Source organism: Mustela nivalis (assembly GCF_964662115.1).
Source record: "Mustela nivalis genome assembly, chromosome: 8".
In the NCBI taxonomy this organism is placed as follows: domain Eukaryota; kingdom Metazoa; phylum Chordata; class Mammalia; order Carnivora; family Mustelidae; genus Mustela; species Mustela nivalis.
In genome coordinates this window covers 18275312-18294590 of record NC_139027.1, presented here as the reverse complement: position 1 = coordinate 18294590, position 19279 = coordinate 18275312, and the positions used below count along the sequence as shown (strand labels likewise).

At 37.8% G+C, this 19279-nt stretch overlaps 1 protein-coding gene across 30 annotated transcripts in view; it reads right to left on the bottom strand.

Annotated features, from left to right (window-relative positions):
• NCOA1 (nuclear receptor coactivator 1) overlaps positions 1-19279 on the bottom strand; it is a 237696-nt gene that overhangs the window by 188012 nt on the left and 30405 nt on the right. For 3 of the 30 annotated variants that reach the window (XM_082744997.1, XM_082745028.1, XM_082745004.1), the window contains exon 1: positions 17312-17479. The exons of 18 other annotated variants lie outside the window; for them this stretch is intronic. The gene's annotated coding sequence lies outside the window, so the exon portion shown is untranslated. Of the gene's footprint in view, positions 1-17311; positions 17534-19279 lie in introns of those variants that run through there. 9 more of the 30 variants (XM_082745027.1, XM_082745024.1, XM_082745009.1 and 6 more) reach the window with 9 other exon arrangements.

Genomic DNA, 19279 nt, shown 5'->3' with positions numbered 1-19279 from the left:
AGGCAGAGGGGGAAAAAAATTACATACAAAGAACAAAGATCAAGATTTCCTTTTCTTTGGGAAATTATACAAGCAAAAAGACAATAGAGTAGAAAGATAAAAGCAGCACACAGAATTCAATAACCAGAAAAATATTTCTTCAAAAATGAATAAAAAAAGAATTTTTGGACGAATAAAACCTGACAGAATGCACTGCCTGCAGACACCAAAAATGTTTAAGGAAGTTCTTTAGGCAGGACTGAAAATTACCAGGTGAAAATGTAGATCTATAAAAAGAAATGATGAGGATTATAAAGAGAAGGTAAATATAAAAGACTGTTTCTTTCTTGTTTTCTTTCTTTTTTTGGAAGATCTTATTTATTTGTCAGAGAGAACACGCACAAGCACAGGCGAGTGGCAGGCAGAGGAAGAAGCAGGCTCCCCACTGAGGAAGGAGCCCGATGGGGGGGGGGGGGACTCAATCCTAGGACCCTGGGATCATGACCTGAGCCGAAGGCAGACACTTAACTGACTGAGCCACCCAGGCATCCCAAGACTGTTTTTTTATTTTCATATTTTTATTCATTTTAGAAGATTATACCAGAATACAAAAAATAATAATGTACTGCCTTGTGGGGTTAATAACATATATACAGGTAAAATCATAACAACATAGAGAAGGTAGAAATTAAAGTATATGGTCAAAAGTGATCATGTGATACATGAAATAGTATAATGTTATTTAAATAAAGATTGTCGGAGCACCTGGGTGGCTCAGTCGGCTAAATGTCTGCCTTCAGCTCAGGTCATGATCCCAGGACTTGGGGATCATGACCTGAGCCGAATGACTTCAGCTCAGGTCATGATCCCCAAGTCTTGGGATGGAGGTTTCTCTGGTTTCTCTGCTCAGTGGGGAGTCGGCTTCTCCCTCTCCCCCTCCCTGCCATGTGTGCACGCACTCTCTCTCTCTCCTCTCTCAGATAAATAAAATCATTTTAAAAATAAATAAGTAAGTAATTAAAGACTGTCATAAGTTAAAGTTAGATTTTTTAAACTCTAGAGTAATGATTCTCATACTCCCTCAGTGACATGTAGCAAAGCCCAGAAACTTTTTTTTTTTTGAGAGACAGGGCACATATGCATAAGCAATGGGGTAGGGAGCAAAGGGAGAAGGAGAGAGAGAGTATTAAGCAGGCTCCATACCCAGCATGGAGCCCCAGACAGGACTCAATCTCATAATCCTGAGATTATGACCTAAACTGAAACCAAGAGTCCACCACTTAACTGCTGAGCCACCCAGGTACCCTTGGAAACATTTTTGGTTGTCACAGTGGGGGTGGGGAGTGGCTGCTACTAACATCTAGTCAACAGAGACCAGAGATGCTACTGAAAATCCTACACTGCATATAGGATATCCCCTCCAGTCCTCAATAACAAAGAATTATCCAACTGAAAATACCAACAGTGCCAAGCTTGAGAAACCAAGACTTAGAGCAACTGCTAAAATATATATGTATATACACACACATATAGGTATATAAACATACATATGTATGTGTATATGATTATACATGTATATATGTGTGTATACATATACATGTGTATCTAGACATATAGAATTAGCCAAGAGTATTATATAAAATGGAATTATGAAAAAGGGATTAATTCAACAGGAGGCAGTAAAAGAGGAAAAAAATAAATTTAAAATATCCAAAAATAGAAAACTAGCTGGGGTACCAGGGTAGCTCAGTCGGTTAAATGTCTAACTCTTGATTTTAGCTCAGGTCATAATTTTAAGGTCATGAGATCAGGTCCCACATCAAACTCTGCACTGGGCATGAAGCCTGCTTAGGATTCTCCCTCTCCCTCTGTCCCTCCCTGCACCTCGCCACTCACACTCCATCAATCTTTCTCTCTTAGAAAAAAAAAAAAAAAAAGGACTCAAAAAATTTTTAAAACATAAAAAAATAGAAAGCTAGCAAGATGACAGATTTATTAATGATTATATTAAATAAAAATTACCTAAACACCCAATTAAAAGATGGAGATTATCAGATCAAATTTTAAAAACAAGATCCAATTATATCCACAAGACACTTACACTACATAAGGATAAAGGATCAATTCACCAAAGACATAGCAATCCTAAATGTGTTTTCCCTTAATAACACAGCTTTAAAATAAATGAAACAAAAACTAATAAAACAGGAGATTAGATAAATCCACAATTACAGTTATAGACCTTACTACTCCCCTGTTATTAATTGACAGAAGAAAAAGAAAATCACTAACGTCAAGAAGACTTAAAAACACTATCAACTGACTTGACCTAATTGGACATTTATAGAACATTTTACACAATGAGAGCAGAATACATATTCTTTTCAAGGGCACATGGAACATTCACCAAGAAAGACCATATTCTGAGCTACAAAATGAACCTCAAGATATTTAAAAGAATTAAAGTCAAATAATATATTTTCTCTGGCAAAAACAGAATTAAATCAGAATCAGTAACTGAAAGATAAAGAATCACCAAGGGTTAGAAATTAAACAACATACTTCTAAATATCCAAGGGTAAAAGAATAAGAGAAATTTTTAAATATTTTTAATTGAATGAAAATTAGAACATACCAAAATTTGTAGGATAACACTAAAGCATTTCTTAGAAACTTGGAGCAGTGAATGTTTATATTAGAGAACAAGCATGAATCAATCCTATAGGCCTTCATTTTAGAGAAACAGGAAATGAAGAGTAAATTAAGCACAAAGCATTTAGAAGGAAGAAATGAAATTGAAAAAAAAAATAGAGAAAATCTATGAAACTGAAACCTAGTTCTTTGAAACATTAGATAAAGTTGAATAAACTTCCGGATGATCAAGACAAAAAGAGAGAAGCCACAAATTACGTGTATCAGGAATGAAAAGAGAATACCACTAGAGAGCTTATAGATATTAAAAGGATAACAAGAGAATATTATGAAGAATTTACGGCAATAAATTTTATAACTTCCATAAAATGTACCAATTTCTTGAAAGTTTGAAGACAAACTACCAAGTTCACTAAATGAAGAAATTAGATAATAAGAATAGCTCTTAATATACTACGGACATTTAATTCATAATTTAAAACTTTCCCATGGGGGAGCCTGGGTGGCTCAGTGGGTTAATCCTGTGTCTTCGGCTCAGGTCATGATCTCCGGGTCCTGGGATTGAGCCCCACATCGGGCTATCTGCTGGGCGGGGAGCCTGCTTCTGCCTCTCTCTCTGCCTGCCTCTCTGCCTACTTGTGATCTCTCTCTCTCTGTGTGAAATAAATAAAGCCTTAAAAAAAAAAAAAAAAAAAGCTTTAAAAAAAAACTTTCCCATGAAGAAAGCTCCAGGACAAGTGACTACTTTGGTGTATTCTGCCAAACATCTAAGAAAGTTATACCATATTACATAAGCTCTTCTAGAAATATGTAAGAAGAAAACACTTCCCAATTCATTTTATAAGCACTACTCGTAAATTTTAGCGTGACTCTGATATAAAAATCAGACAAAAGAAAAAAAAATCTTAAGAAAAGTAAACTATAGACAACATCCTTTCATAAACAGACACAAAATACCTTTTTTTTTTTAAGATTTTGTTTATTTATTTGACAGAGAGAGAGAGAGTGAGAGTGGGAACACAAGCAGGGGGAGTGGGAGAGGCAGAAGCAGGCTTCCCAATGATCAGGGAGCCTGATGTGAGGCTCAATCCCAGGATCCCGGGAACATGACCAGAGCCGAAGGCAGACACCTAATGACTGAGCCACCCAAGTGCCCCAACAGACACAAAATATCTTAACCAAATATTATAAAAATGAATCCAGCAATATATAAAAAGGGATATATATCATGACCAAATAAAATTCAACCCAGGAATTTAATATAAATAATAGTTCAATATATGAAAAAACCCATCAATGAAATTTACCCTAACAATGGACTAAAACATAAATGATCATCTTAATAGATGAAAAAAAAGTATTAGAAAAAGCCCAGTCATTCATGATTCAAAACTCTCAGAAAACTAGGAACAGAAGGAAATGTCCTCAGCCTAGGTATGACATGAATCTACAATAAACCTACAGCTGATATACATAATCATGAAAAACTAAATTATTTCCCTCTAGGATCAGGAATAAGGCAAGAACATCAGCTCTCACCACTCTTATTCACTGTACTGTACTGCCAGTACAATAATATAAGAAAAAATAAATAAAAGCCTAGAGATGAAAAAAAAAAAAAAAACAGAATCAAAATGCTTTTTCACAAATGACAGAATTGTTTATACAGAGAATCCAAAGAATCCACTACTAAAACTAATGAAATAATTTAGCAAAATTGCAGAATACAAAGTCAACACACAAAATTCAACTATATTTCTATATGGCAGAAATGAATAATTACAAATGAACAAAACAGTAGCGATTATATTAACATCAAAAAATAGAATAAATATAACAAAATAAATGGAATATTTATATAAGAAATATAAAACTCTGAGTGAAAAATCAAAGACCTCAATAAATGAAGAAATACTGTTTTCAAAGAACAGCTCCACCAATATTGTTAAAATAGCAATTTATAGATTTAAGTCCCAATTAAAATCCCAGCAGGTTTTTTTTGTAAAAACTGATAAGCTGAGTCTAAAATTTACATGGAAATGCTAAGAACCTAGAATATTCAAAACAATTTTGGAAAAACAAAAAAGAACAAAGTTAGAAAACTTACACTACCTGTTTTCAAGACTTTCTATAAAGTGATAGTTATCAAGACACTGGAATTCTGGCATAAAAATAAACATACAAACCAAGGGAACAAAAGAGACAATCCAGAAACATATCTACAAATTCACAGTCAACTGATGGTCAACAAAAGTGCCAGGGTAATTCAATGCAAAAAGAATTGCCTTTGTTGGGGTGCCTGGGTGGCTCAGTGGGTTAAAGCCTCTGCCTTCGGCTCAGGTCATGATCCCAGGGTCCTGGAATCGAGCCCCGCATCGGGCTTTCTGCTCTGCAGGGAGCCTGCTTCCTCCTCTCTCTCTGCCTGCCTCTCTGCCTACTTGTGATCTCTGTCTAATAAATAAATAAAATCTTTAAAAAAAAAAAAAAAAGAATTGCCTTTGTAACAAATGCTGCTGGGACAACCGACAATCCATATGGGGAAGAAAAGAAGAAACTCAACTCATATCTCACATCTTATACAAAAATTAATAGACCTAAATATTTAAAAATGCAAACCTATAAAACTTCTAGAGGAAAATACAGGAGAAAATTTGGGAACACTAGGTTAGCCCAGGGGCTGTCAAACTTTTTCCGCAAAAGACTATACAGTCAATATTTTAAATTTTATGGGCTATTCAGTCTCTATTACAAATATTCAACTCTGTCACTATAGTATGAAAGCAGCCATAGACAGCAGGTAAATAAATGGGCATGGTCCTTTTCCAACAACACTTTATTTACAAAAACAAGCAGTGGGCTGAATCAGGTATAGTTTGCCAACCCAAGTTAGGTAAATAGTTTTCAGGTATGACACAAAAAGCACAAACCATAAAGGAAAAAACTGATATATCACAATAAAACAAATCTTTACATTCTGCTCTTCAAAAGTGTAATGAAAGTATAAAGACAAGTCACAACCTTGGATTAATAAGTATCTTGGCTTATTAAGAGTTAAAGGTCTTCAAAACATCTTTCTTTAGGGCTGTATTATGAGAATTTTCTGTTTTATTTTAGTTCCCCTGATCTGGAATATTTACTGATATATTTCCATATATATTACATTTAAGCCCCGGTAAACTTTGTGGAGCACAGTCTAGCAGAGGCTGTTGTAATTTAAAATCAAGATACTTGGAGAACCTGGGTGGCTCAGTGGGTTAAGCCTCTGCCTTTGGCTCAGGTCATGATCCCAAGGTCCTGGGATAGAGCCCCACATCCTCCTCTCTCTCTGCCTGCCCCTCCGCCTACTTGTGATCCCTATCAAATAAATAAATAAAATCTTTACAATAATAATAAAATCAAGATACTCTTTCTAAAATATTTTTTAAATTTTTTTTTAAAAAGAGTATCTTATTAATCCAAGATAAATTTATATACTGAGTCACGATGAAAACTGTGAGGCCCAGCATGGTCCCCCTATTTTCTATTAAATTAAGGTAATACTTTTTTTTTTTTTAAGACTTTATTTATTTGACAGATCATTTCCCGGGATCATGACCTGGGCCGAAAGCAGAGGCTTCAACCCACTGAGCCACCCAGGCACCCCAAGGTAATACTTTTTATTTAAAATTTATAACCTGTCTAATTTCTTGGATTGGTTACAAGTTAAAATACAAGGTAAAGAGGATTAATCACAATAAAACTATATAAATAAATTTTTAAAAATAAATAAAACTGGGCACCTGGGTGGCTCAGTGGGTTAAAGCCTCTGCCTTCAGCTCAGGTCATGATCCCAGGATCCTTGAATGGAGCCCCACATCGGGCTCTCTGCTCGGCAGGGAGCCTGCTTCCTCCTCTCTCTCTCTCTCTGCCTGCCTCTCTGCCTACTTGTGATCTCTGTCTGTCAAATGAATAAATAAAATCTTAAAATAAGTAAATAAATAAATAAAACTATAGAAACATTAGACACTGCAGCAGTTGGTATGGGCACCGACTACCATCTAAAAAATGGCTGCCATTGATTCCTTCTCACCCCTTATGCACATGTCACCCATCAAGAGCTGGGGCTGGGGGCGCCTGGGTGGCTCAGTTGTTAAGCATCTGCCTTTGGCTCAGGTCATGATCCCGGAGTCCTGGGATCAAGCCCCACATCGGGCTCCCCGCTCAGCAGGAAATCTGCTTTTCCTTCTCCTATTCCCTCTGCTTGTGTTCCCTCTCTTGCTGTCTCTCTCTCTGTCAAAATAAATAAATAAAATCTTAAAAAAAAAAAAAAAGAATTGGGACGAAGAACAGGGCATGGAGGGCAGGCGTGCCTGGCTCGATCAGTCGGAAGAGCAGGTGACTTTTAGTCTCAGTCAGGGTCGTGAGTGCAAGCCCCATGTTGGGTGTAGAGACTACTTAAATAAAAAAAACTTAGAGAGACAGGGCTTATGTCCCAGCTCCTTAAATCTTGGTTGGCCTAGTAACTTGCTTTGACCAACAGGATGTAGCAAAAGTGATGTTTTCAAGCTCTAGAAACTATAAGAATTGGCAGTTTCCCTTTTCTCTCCCTGAGAAGCTAGAAGCCACATAAGAGATCCAACTACCCTGAAACTATGATACTATGGAGAAGCCATGTGGAGACAGGTCTAAGTGCCAGACATGTGACAGAACCTTCTTAGACTATCCAGCCCTGCTCAGCCACCAACTGAGTGAGAGATCCTAGCTGAAAGTCACATAAGACAGAAGAATCCCCTAGCCTCGCACTGCCCAAATTCCTGATCCACAGAACTGTCAAAATAACAAATCAACATTGTTTTAAGACACTAATTTTGGGAGTAATTTGTTATATGGCAGTAGGCAACTGAACAGACACTATCTAGCTCACGATATCAGCAGCATATAAACACTGAGTATCGGATTTAGGTCTATGTTTTCCAGGTTGTAAGTTTTTAATTTTTAATTAAGAAGAAAACATAAATTTTGTACCTGAATCATACGCACTCCTATAAAGAATAACGAACCAAGCAGACTACAGTTTCAAATATAATTTTAGAAGATGTGCATCATTCAAATGATATTTCTTTCAGATCGATTCTATACAGACAAAGAGCATATCATTAAATCAGAATTCAGTACAGGCATTTTTGTATTGGGAAAAATGAGATGACATGGTCCTGATACTTTTGTTCTATGAAAACTTAATACAAGAAACCAGATGAATACATCATTAAGATATTCATTATACTATCTTCCCAGATTTGATATTTAAGTGAGTTTTTGATAGACACTCAGTAGCTGTCAGTTTGTGATTAAATCTTCCAGTAAGAACATACAGAATAAATACTCTATAAGACTAGTTAAAGTTAGAGAAGTATACATTAAGAGCCAAAACAATCTACCTTCCCCCTAGAACTGGTCCCACTGAGATCACCAATTTCTTTAATGCTGCACCCCTGCACCAAATTCCTTGGTCCCTGCCTTATTTAATCTTAAACATCCTCCACACAAATAAGCATTCCCTTTTAGTCACTAAGTGCAGCCCACACTCAAGGAATGGGGAATTAGGTTCCACCTCCTTAAAGAAGGGAAGTATCTGCATAAATTACTTTGAATTCTTCTGTACAGGATAAATAAATAAGTGGGGCACTCATATATTCAGTCACTTCTTTTAATCAGTATGGACTTAGGGATATTTATTTATACTTTGGGTTATAATCCAATACTATGTTCTTTATTTTGTTGTTCACATTGTTCCTGCTAAGGCCACTGGAAACTCTTTCTGGCTGGTTCCTGTATCTTTTTGCCAAGCCCCTACATTTTGGGATTTTGAATATATTCTTACTTTCAGCACTACAAAATGTTCAAGGCATATGTTGCATATTCCTGCCCCACTCCTAGAATCAGCCATTTTCCAAGTAGCCTAATTCTTTTTATTGGAGAATGGTATTAGAGACCTAGATCTGGATCCTGGGTGTGCACCAGGGTGCCAATGCTTTCAGGCCCTCTCAGTAGACAGAGCAAAGAAATATATATGCGTATACTATGCCATTTATACACACATATCTATAATCATTTCTCTATTTCTATTAAGCTAAACATGACTGGTGCCTGCGTGGCTCAGTCAGTTAAGCATCTGCCTTCAGCTCAAGTCACGATGCCAGGGTCCTGGGTTTGAGACCTGTGTCGGGCTCCCTGCTCAGCGCAGAACCTGCTTCTCCCTCCCCCTCTGTCCCTCTCCCCTGCTTGTGGACTCTCTCTCAAACAGATAAATAAAATCTTTAAAAAAAAAAAAAAGATTTATTTGACAGAGAGAGAGAGAGCGCGCGCAAAGCAGGGGCCGGGGGCAGCAGGCAGAGGGAGAAGGAGAAGCAGGCTTGCCGAGCAGGGAGCCTGATGCGGGGCTCAATCCCAAAACCCTGGGATCATGACCTGTGCCAAAGGCAGATGCTTAACAAATGAGCCACCAAGGCACCCTAATAAAATGTTAAAAAAAAAAAAAAAAAAAAAAAGAGAGCTAAACAAGAATTCGTATTGATGTCTCTAATCCAATACCACATGGTTATCTGTAATCTCACTCTCCAAAAGTGAGAAACCTGGCTCCCACAGTTTACCAACCATTCATTTATTTGTTTGTTTAATACCAGTATACACATACAATGGTTTCAGAATTGTTAGCCCACACTCTTCCGAATTTTTGTCTTACTATTTTGTCATTCCTTCTGAAAGTCTTATTAGAAGAATCCTCATTTTAAGTAAATGTTCCTAAGGTCTTTCACCTAAATCATCTCTTCCCTCTTTACACATTCTACACAGGTGATCTTTCAAATCCATGACTTCAGCTACCTTCCAAATCAGTATCTCTAGCCCAGATCCCTCTCCTAAACTTCAAATCCACTTATCCATCTTCTGGAATGGCACCTCAAACTGAACTTATCATCCTTCTCTAATCTTCTCTGGGGTTCCCCTATGAATGGCATCACCATCACGTACCTATTCACAAGCCAAAAATCTAAGATCGGATCTGTCGTCTTCCCTCTACATCTACCCAATATCAACGAAAGCCTAATCTTTCTCAAATCCACCTACTACTCACCATGCCATGATCCTACCATAGGCAGCCCAGGATCACCTCTGACTCAGAAGTATTTGTTAGAACAAACAAGTAAGACAATGCTCTGAATGATCTTACTACCCTCAATTTTACTGGGCTCTAATCTGATATTCTCCCCACTATAGCTTGAGTCATCTTCCTAAAAACAAACCAAATCACATCACTTTTTCATGACTAAAATCTTTTAATAATTCCCCATTCCTCCCAAGATAATGCCCAAGGGCCTCAACATTGTTTTCAAGGTTCTGCACGATACTGTCCCTCATTACCTCTCTGATGTCTTCTGTTCCTTTCTCCTACTTTGTAATCTTGATGCAATCTACTAATCCGAAATCTTTTCAACTTCTCTCTCCTGTCTTCTTGTTTCAAAACAGACATTTCTTCTTCAGAAAGCCAGCTTCTGCTCTGTCTATGCTCACGTTCCACCCTGCAGGCTACCCACTGTAGCATCCACTGTACTACACTGTACCTACCCGGTTCTTGTATCACTCGCTAGACTCTAAGCTCCATCAGGGCAAAATTCATATGACCTTGTTGAGTCTACTGTATCCTCAGAGCCTAGCTCTCTGCCTAGTACAGAGTAGGAACACAATAAATGCTTAAAATAAATACTTGAGTTTCTGTTTTTGCTATTTCTGTGCCTTAGCTTTAATGACTCTTTCACAAGTAATGACTCTTTCACAAGAATTAAATATCTTCTGTAAGGTACACAGTTTATTATTAATCTGTTAAATCAAGTTTACTAATTGTATTATTGATACTTTTTTTCAAAAAAGATACAAAACCAGTATTATTTCTGAAAACTGTCTGGAAATCTCTATTTGCCTTTATATGTAAATGACAGTATGGTAAATTATGAAACTCTGGGTTCATACCCTTTTCCCTCACAGTCTAAATACTGCAGTAGTTACCAAACTCCAAACCAAGAACTAATACTATTTGGTGATGAAATTTTCACTATTCCCCAACTCAGCAAAATCAATAAAAGTGAGTGTTGCTCACACTAAAACAAAAATTATTCCATTGTTTGCTTTATACTTTATGTCCTTATTTAGTCAAAAAATGTTTGAAAATTTATGTTAATCACTCAATTTTCTATCAGCATTTTATTGGCCCATAAATCCAAAGGTCTAGAATTCTCTGGTTTGGCATTTTCATTAAATATAAGACTAGATTCCAATCTGGTTATCTTTTCCTTGAAAATTATTTTGCTTTCCTCCAAGAATACTTGTGGAATTCTCTCTCATCCTTGAACATCAGAAATGTGACTAGCATAATCACGCTTCTTTGCCATTTGGTGAGTTCTTTTAAAATACAAGTCATCAGTTTAGCAATATTTTCAACACATACTCTTGAGTATTTCTTGATTATTTATACATCATCTCTGTCTCTTCCTTCTAGAACACTCAATTTTTGTATATCATATCTTTCGGATCTATCTACTATGTCTATTATTCTTTTTTGTCACGATCCACTCTGGAACATTATTTGAACTAATGTTCTAATCGGCTAATATGATTTCCTGGTTATGCGATTACTTTTCGCTATTATTACTTATTTTAGTTCAAAATTAATGATTTTGTCTTCCAAAAACTTTTTCCTGTTTTCTGAATGCCCGTTGTTCATGACAATCCCCTCTTAAATTTCGCTGAGTCTAAGAATTCGGATTTTTAACATCTGGCACAGAGCCCTAACTACATTGCAGAGAGTTATCTGCTATGAAAATTAATTTAATTAATTTAATTCCTTCTTTTGAACTGCCATCTTGTCTCCTATGTTTTTCTGTTTGTTCATACCTACAAGGATGGCCACATATTTTCAGAATCAAGGTAAGAAAAGCTCTCTTAAGAATTACTTAGATCAGTGTTAAAATCTTTTTCAGAAAATCTTCCCTTTAGGTCAAGTCTGGAAACCCAAAAACCAGCTGGGGCCACAAGCTCTCTGACTACTAAGGCTGGCCTTAGTAATAACCTCAATGCAGTTAGTGGACTGGCCCTCTGTGTTTGTCCAGATGAGGTTCAGGTGCACACAAACAAATACCCACGGCTGACAGAACAGAGGTTTATTTTTCTCTTACATAAGACATCTGGAGGTAGGAACATCACGATACACTGACAGCTCAGTAGTCACCACCGATTCCCTCCTGTTCTATCTTTTTGCTCTGCCTTACCCCATGGCATCTATGCTCAAAGTCATCTAATGGTCAAAAAATGATCATGGCATCTCCAGAAATCACATCCATGTCCCAGACAGAAGAAAGAAGGAAGTGGCGACAGCTCCTTCTGAGGCTTCCCAGATGACACCATCTCTTTTAAAAGAGCTTTCCTAGAAGTGCTACCCTAAGACTTTTGTTTACAGCTGCTGGGAAATATTTTATAGTTAGGCTTAATAATGTGTACATACTATAGTAGTAATGTTACTAAAAATGAAAGAGAGGACAGACACTAGGTTGGCAACCAGCACTCAATCCCAACGTTTTTCTCTCTCTCCAGAATAAGATTCTAGTTTGCCAACACCTCTCTCTCTCCCCTTTTTAAGATTTTATTTATTATTTATTTGACTGAGAGAGAGAGTAAGAGAAAGAGAAAGCATGAGTGGGGGGGGTAGAGGGAGAGAGGGAGAGGGAGAAGCAGACTTCCTATTCAGCAGGGAGCCCAATGCAGGACTCGATTCCAGGACCCTCGGATCATGACCTGAGCTGAAGGCAGACACTGAACAGACTAGAGCCACTCAGGTGCCCCTACCAACATCCCTCTAGATATGAAGTCAAACAACAGATGTTACATGTATTTCACCAGGGCAGGATACTTAACTCTTCCTGTAATCAAAACATAATACCCCAATTAATATATTTTAAGGTTGCCCAAATTTCCCCAAAAGTCATATCAAAATTCTGATTATCTAAAATGTGCTTCTTGGGGGCACCTGAGTGGCTCAGAAAGTTAAGCATCTGACTCTTGATCCCAGGTCAGGTCTTGATCTTGCAGTCATAAATTCAAACACCACAATGGGCTCTACATCCAGCATGGAGCCTACTTAAAAATAATAATAATTAAAAAATAAAATAAAATGTACTTTTTTGGCCAGAACTACTCCAAAATGGGGTTTTGAAACTGAATGCAATTGATTCTACAATGACTCTTAATTGAACATCTTCAATTCAATTTTCAAGTTAAAGACACAAACAGACCTTGAAAGACTTGTGGTATCAAGTAGCTGAGGAGAGAGAACATAAAAATAAATGAACAAAAAAGGAAAGATATATAAATCTTTCCAGACAAAGAAAAGAAAAAAAATAAGTGCCACAGAAATGTGGAGCTAGAAGAAAATTTCAAGGGTGGAATGGGAGAAGGTCAAAGGAGAGAATGAGAGAACACCCCTGACAATGGTTGTTAAGAAACAGGTCAGAAACTAGCAGAGAAGAGAAGCTGGAGAAGAAAAAAGGACTAACAGAAGAACATCCCTCCTCCAACCCTGCACCCACCTCTATTCCCTGCTCCCACAGACCTTGTTCCTCTAGAAAACCTAAGTCTGCAGAATCTGTTTTCACAGCCTCTACCACCTTACCTCCCATGCATTCTTCTCTTTTAAGATTTTATGTATTTGAGATAAAGATGGGGGCTGGGGGGCAAAGGAAGAGGGACAGGCAGACTCTCCTCTGAGCACTGGTGGAGAAGGGCCCACGTGGCACGGACACCAGGCTTGATCCCAGGACCCCAAGATAATGTCCTGAGCAGAAGGCAGACAATTAACACACTGAGCTACCCAAGCGCCCCCAACGTACATTCTTGAACTCACTTCAATCTGGTTTTAGCCCCATCACTCCACAGAAGCTGCTCCCCACCTTCCCTGAACTGCCTAATCACCACTCAGCCTTCATTTACCCTCTGGTAATCTGACATTGTTGACCACTCCCTTACTTCTCTGGTTTCCAAGACGTTACTCTTCGTGTACCTCTTACTCTTCCAACCCTCCCCTGCATGTGCTGGCTCTTCTTCATCCACAGACCTCTCAAATGGAAGCACTCTTTCTGTCTCAAAGTCTGCATGGCTCCTGAGCAAACTCACCTACGAGCATGACAACCCACACCACTATCACCAATATAGGACTTCCAAAACTCACTTAAGCTTGAACACTGGAGTTCTGAATCCACATATCCACTAGTTTAAGAGACAACACTTCACCCAGTTGTCTCACAGGCACCTCAATCTCAACATGTCCAAGTGAGAGAACACTACCCCCCAAAAAACTGCTTTTACTCCTGAATTTGCTAGTTTGGCTTCTGGCAATGTTACTTCTCCACTTAACCAATCAAGAAACCTAGGAATTTTCAAGATTCCTTCTTCTCTCATTCCCACACCCAAGGGCCTTATTAACTCTGTATTTTTAACAACATCTCTTATATTTGTTTCCTCAGCTCTATCTCTACCACTACTATCTTCATTCAGGATCTCATTGTATCACTGGATCACCAGCAAGAGCCAGTTCTCTCTGCTACCAATCATGCGCTGTTCTAATCCATTCTCCCCTGGCACCAAATATTGTTACATTTCAACAACCATATGTCTCATTCCTCAGATCTCTAACTGACTCTTCCCAGTAAATGCCTACTCTTGTTTTATAATCACTTGCTTTTGTTAAAAATATAATAAATTCCTTATTTAATATTATTAGCTAAACTTATTTTAGAACTCTGTTCTAGTGACTTTTTACTTGACTCTGAGTTCTTCTGTTTGTGGATTCTCTTGCACAGTATTTGCTTTCCTGAAACATTTGGGGATTCTTATCCTTGTATTTGGGATTCTGTTACATTCTGCTGGCTCCTGTTGGTACTGCTTATTCAGGAAGCAATACTCTTTTCATATTGTTTTCAGGAAGAACAGAGGAAGAGCAGACAGGATGTCTCAGGGCCTGGTCTTCCACATGTGAGTACAGCCAGTTACCCATGGTGCTTCACCATCTCACAGACCCAGGCTCCTCCGTACAGTTCTTGCATGGAAACAGACCTTTCACTTGGTCCAAATTGATGTTAAAATATACATAGGTTGGAGCTGCTTATGTTACAGTAACCACCTTACTGACCACTCTAGTACCCTTCATGCTCCCAGTTTCCCCCATCTCTGGATATGAGTGTTACCCACTGGACCTCCTATTTTCAGAAATTCTTCACAGTTTCTGATTTACAAAGATTTCCCCTTCTTATTTTTATAGATGACTACATATACATTTTTCTGTTATTTTTACAGATTTGGTGAAGGAAAGCAAACAGGTATAAGTGTTTAGTCTGTCTTCTTGAAACTGTGACCCCCCCCCCCAAAAAAAGCTGTCACATCATAAGTCTATCCCTTTCCTATCTTAAAACCCTTTATGGGCTCTCAACTTCTACAGATAGATTCTAAATGCCTTAGTATCACATTCAAAGTCCTCCACAGTATGGCAGATGACTCCAAACATCTTCCCATTCCCCATGCAATACCCCTCACGCGGTTTGGCCAGTCATACCTAACTACTCAGAGTTGGCCATATACAACATGCTTTTTTTTCATGCCTGAAGGCCTTCATACCTTAGTATTTCTCATTTCTTTTGTCGTTAATGCTTCCTCCTCCAGCCTCTTTTTAGTTGTCTAGGCATCCTTTAAAACCCAGCTTCAAAAGGGTAGGAAGAAATGCCTATCAAGGTATTAGGAGTGGTTGTTTTCCTAAGTTTTGCTTATCCATATTTCCTAGTTTTTTGTTCACATTAAGAATCTACTACTGGGCGCCTGGGTGGCTCAGTGGGTTAAGCCACTGCCTTCGGCTCAGGTCATGATCTCAGGGTCCTGGGATCGAGTCCCGCATCGGGCTCTCTGCTCAGCAGGGAGCCTGCTTCCTCCTCTCTCTCTCTCTCTCTCTGCCTGCCTCTATGCCTACTTGTGATCTCTCTCTGTCAAATAAATAAATAAAATCTTTAAAAAAAAAAAAAAAAAAAAAAAAGAATCTACTACTTTGGGGGCACCTGAGCAGTTCAGTCAGTTAAGCATCCCACGCTTGGTTTTGGGCCAGGTGGTGACCTTAGGTCATGGGACTGAGCTCTGCGTGGAGCTTGGCACTCAGCATAGTCTGCTTCGGACTATCTCTCCCTCTTCCTCCTGCTCTCTTTCTTTCTCTCAAGTAAATAAAATCTTTAAAAAGAAAAAAGAATCTACTATTTTTTTTGAGGGAGAAAGTAAGTTTTTTTCATTTTAGAAGTCTGGTCAGGGGCACCCCGCTCTGTAAACCCTTACTTGACTAGCCAAAAAAGTTTTACTTCCTCTTCGTGCCACCACACTGCCGTGTTACACCCCTTTTTTTGTCCTACTGTATTAAATGTTTTTCTTCCCCTACCAACCTATAATCTCCTTGAGGACAGAGTTCTATGTCTTCTTGATCTTCCTAGAGCCCAAAAGAACCTGAAATTCTGCACATGTATCATAAATGTTTGCTGGATAAATGAATAAACAACAAAACTGGGAGAATTAGCAATGGGCAGTTTCACAATCATACAAACTTATCTTGGAAAGTCATTTAACTTTTCCCCCAAGAAAAAAGAAAAGGGAAAGTATACACAGACATTTAGAGGTAGTGAGGAAAATGTAACAATTACGCAATGGTTTTAAATTGGAAAAGATTTTAAGAGATTAGCACATGCAAGCCCTCAGGTTACAGATTAAAGAACTGCATCCCAGAGAGGGAGGTAAAATGATGTGCTCAAGCTCAGAACACCGAACAGAACATGGATTCGAATCCCTATTTTCTAATTCCCTTTACAAAGCTCATTCAACTTTACTGACTTATCCTACTACAGTTGGTGTCATATGAGGCTTGGGAAGGATAATACCACCTTAGCAGCTGAATACTGCTTGAAAATGAAAGTTTTCCCAACGTATATCATCACCTAATTTTAGTCTATCAACATTTGGCCATGGTTTGCCTTCGAATGAGACTTCTCTTGGAGGCAGCTACTCATGCTCAAACTGGGGAAGGAAAGGTTAAAAAGCATTCATTCATGCCATAGATCTGATTTTACCAGGTGACCAAATACCAAACACAGATACAAGATTTGCTTTCTGTGGATCTATTCTGTAATTTTGTCAGACATCCTAAAAAGCAAACAAGCCAACAAACACAAAAAATCATCTCTTAACATTCAAAGTAAGATCAATTTCCCACACCTGTACAGTTGTGGGCTTACAAGGAAAGAAAGGGGGTTTTGTCAGTTTGCTTGTGGTAATGGGCTGTTCCCTTACCCCATCCTAGAAACAAAAAGTTAGCATAGCTGTCAACTGAGCAGTCCATCATGGCTACTGTACAACACTAGAGAAGCTGTAAGATCATTTTTTGTTAGGAGGCTTTAATGCTGCTAAGATGAGGCTATAAAGAAATCTGATAGTATAAAAAAAATCCCCACAAAACTTTGTCTCCAAAGCAATCAACCTCTTTTAAGAGATATCTTCTATCTAAAATATTCATAAGTACATTTCCTTTACCTTACATTTCAATCTCAAGACATTTCTCAGTCCCTCCTCTCCTTACCAGCACAGAAGAGGTCTGCAGAGGTCCTACACATCCAAGTCCGAACACATGTGGACTCTGGACTTTGCCATTTTAAAGGAAGTACTGAACAAAGTAAAAGGAAAATGCAAACTAACTTAGCTTGAGACAGACAGACGGCAATGCCTTGACTGTTATTATATTTAATCTGCATAGGCATGATAAACTAAGGGGAAATAACCATACGAAAGCAAAAGCGAGATTAAGAATATTGGGCCTCACTAGGAACAAAAAAAATCAATAAGCCCCCTGAGAGAACAAAAGCCAAATCTGAAACACAGACCCAGGGCCATACCACTACAAAAGTAAAGTATAAGAAACAGATGTGTCTTTATTTCCCAAAATAAATACCCGATTACCCAGAAATTTCATAGTGTTAGTCATAATAAAAATTCTCTCACTAAAATGTCATAACATAAATAAATGGCAAAGTGAATGTAATTATTAAAACAGGGATTCATCTCTTTTAATGATAAACAAACTGATCTTTTTTTGTTTTGTTGTTTAAATCAAAACTGTATTGAAAACATTTCTACACTTCTTCAAATATTCTAATGACCATTAAAAATGGCACAAAAAATGTTATTTTTTGTTATTGTTAATTCTAAAAGTGGAAATCTTTGGTTGCAACTCTCATGTCCTTTGCAGTTTTTAGTGAGAAACCAATATTGGTTGAGAATTTCTTAGTTCCTGGGGAATGTTACACTGAGAACTTAAATAATCTGAGAAATTTAATTTTTAAAAATCTGCAATATGCTATGTATGACTAAAAAATATGTGTATTTTACCAGTAGCTAAATTATCTAAGAGCTTAAGTTATGTCATTATGCTAAATGTGGCTGATTTTGTCATAAAATTAGCAGTTTTTACAGCATAACCATCAGAAGAAAATATCAGGTGGATAAATGAGGACAATACTAAAAAGAATACACAAATGGTACACGGATCTCTCAGATATCCTCCCAGAGAAATAAATGGTAGAAAGGAAGTGGTTAGGACACTTCCAGGCAGAAAAGCTGTCCATAAACCTTGGCCCTATAAAATGCTAACTAACCACTCAATATCCACCATGAGCAGCCTGTGGTGGCCGGCCTCAGTGCTCAGCCTCAGGCTGCCCTGTTAAATATTTTTTTCAATGACTTGCTCCAAGAATCAAAAATCTATTCATTGGATCTCTTAAAAACATAACACTGAATAGGCTAGACAATGCAATAAATGAAAATTTTAAATGGTAAATTATCTAAAGGATAGACCACTGCGTTAAAAACAAAGAAGAACTAAATTAAAGGTGATATACTTGCTATTAATTTTTTAAATGTTCTTTGTAAACATTTAATAGATGAAAAAAGTATGTAAAAAATATGTAGCCAATAAAGAATACTATACAGCAAACATTTATGTTATAAATCACTAGAATAAAGCATATGAAAGTTCTTTCCCAGGATGCCTGGGTGTCTCATTCCGTTAAGCGTCTACCTTTAGCTCAGATCATGATCTCGGGGGGCCTTGGGATCAAGCCCCCTGCAGGCTCCCTGCTCAGTGGGAAATCTGCTTCTCCCTCTGCCCCTCCCCCTGCATGCTCTCTCGTTCTCTCGCTCTCTCTCTCTCAAATCAATAAATAAAATCTTTTAAGATAAAGTCCTTTCCCTAGGTTATTTCATGTACTTCTCATAACAATCGCAGTAATGAGGCATTATTGTCCTCATTTCATTTAAAAACAAAAACAAGAGAGACCTGGCTTGCTTGGTCAGTAGAGCATGTGCCTCTTGATCTCTGAGTTTTAAGTTCAAGCCCCATGCTGAGTATAGAGGTCACTTAAAAATAAAATCTTTTAAAAATAAAAAATAAAAACAAAAACTAAATCAACAATCCAAGGATACTTTATTAATAAATGGCAAAACCCAAATCTTTTTGCCCTTAACATCCATGGCTTGATTTCCTACACCATTC